Genomic DNA, 2,037 nt, shown 5'->3' with positions numbered 1-2,037 from the left:
CCCGCGGGACAGGCCGGGGGGGGGTCCCAGCTGCGTCCGCGCGGGGTGCGCAGGTGCGGAGAGGGGTCCCGGAAGGAGGCCCCGGGGGCTGTGGGCCGAGTGTGGTGGCTCCAGACCGGGGACCCATGGCGGGACGCCACCCCGAGGCGGAGCAGGTGCACCAGGCGTCCAGAAATCGCCGCGAGCGATCCACCGACTCGGGACGGGGACGAGGACGGGCCCGGGGCCCAGCCGTCGGTGGCCTGTATGGATGGAGTCCTGATCCCGGAGCCCCGTCTTGCCTGCAGAAGAGGTCCAGGGGCTGACTGAACAAGTCGGATATTAAGAATTGGGGGGGGGGGAGCGGCGATGTGAGAATTCACGTAAGTGCCTTTCGGCTCTGGGAAGAGGCCATCCTGAGGACTCGGGGCACACACAGGGCCTTCGCTGCAGTTCCCGTGCTGCTGCTGGTCTGCTCCTGCCCTGGAGGCTGTGCTGTGCATGGTAGAATTTTGTTTTCTTCAAAATGTGACCCTTCTCCCCCCCCCCACACACACACACCATTCCTTTTCACAGAAGATGCCTTTCCCAACCAAGCAGGAAGAGGAGAAAGTTGTTGCATGTGAAGACATTTTTTTCCAAGGTGGTAGAAGTCCCACTGAAAGATGGCGCTGTCTTTGCACTCTTTTGGCCGGGGGGGGGGGGGAGAGGGAGGCTGGGATGAGGAACAGAGCCATCCAGGATTTCCGCAATGATTTGTTTCAAACAAAACAAATGAGCCTATCCCACACTCCAATATCCCCCTCTTATCTGAATTCATTATTGCTGGGAAACAGTGGCGGGTCTCTTGTCTCTTCTGCAAGAAATCGCCCTGTTGGTACACGTTCAACCCATACTCAGTGAGCAAACTACCCAGGAAAGGGACCTTGTCACAAGGCCTTATAAAGAATGTTATATTGTGTGTGTGTGTGTGTTTGCACACACATGGGCAATCATACCTTTACTGCTACTTGAACTCAGGGCCTATGTGCTGCCCTCTCCCACTTTTTGCTGGTTTAATTTGGAGATAAAAGTCTCATGAACTTTCCTGTCTGGAGTGGCTTTCAACCTCCATCCTCAGCACTCAGCCTCCTGAATAGCTAGAATCCCTAGAGCTTCTGGCACCCAACATAAAGTATGTTTTCTAAAGCTTTAGGAAAGTTCCAGAAAAGAGATGACAGAACTGCCTCCATACCAGGCGCTGGAAGTAAACAGCCTGCACAGGTAGCGTGTGAGCAGAAAGAGTCTGCACATGTGCACGTCTGGTTGCCATAGGCAGGTTATAAGGTGACATGACCCAAGATTTGGAGCCCATGCTCTCTCCTCTTGCTTTCTCACTTTCCTTCCCTAATCTTCCTGCCTGCAGCCTCTCCAATAACATGTGCCCTGCCAACAAGGAAGTGTGTGGGCACCACGTGTATGGCAAGTGATCTAATTACAGTCTCAGGTTTGCTGATCTGGGAGGTTAGAGCAGTTTTAAATTATTAGCTTGTGATAAGATATCTTGATTGAAAACAGTTTAGAATGCTTCACTTTGTCAAATAGCTCTTGTACTTCACTTTAAAAAAAAAATCTAGCAGCTGGACGTGGTGGCTCACGCCTGTAATCTTAGCTATTCTGGAGGCTGAGATCTGAGGATCACAGTTCAAAGCCAGCCTGGGCAGGAAAGGCCAAGAGACTCTGATCTCCAATAAACCAACCACTCACAAAACTGGAAGTGGCTGTGGTTCAAGTAGAGTGCTAGCCTTGAGCTGAAGAGCTGAGGGACAGTGCCCAGGCTCAGAGTTCAAGCCCCACAACCGACAAAAAAAAAAAAGTTCTCCCTGGTTTTAGGATGATTCCAGATTAGGAAAAAAAAAAAAAAAGGCTTCAAGATTAGTACAAATTGAGAAACTAAAAAAATTGATAACTCAGAAAACAAATATATCTGGTGCTGCTGTACACACCTGTAATCTCAGCTGCTCTCTAGGCTGAGAAAGGAGGCTGAGTAACAACGTTAGACCCTTGACAAAGAAAGAA

This window comes from Dipodomys ordii, unplaced genomic scaffold, assembly GCF_000151885.1.
Source record: "Dipodomys ordii isolate 6190 unplaced genomic scaffold, Dord_2.0 Scaffold39, whole genome shotgun sequence".
In the NCBI taxonomy this organism is placed as follows: domain Eukaryota; kingdom Metazoa; phylum Chordata; class Mammalia; order Rodentia; family Heteromyidae; genus Dipodomys; species Dipodomys ordii.
This window is presented reverse-complemented; position numbering follows the sequence as displayed.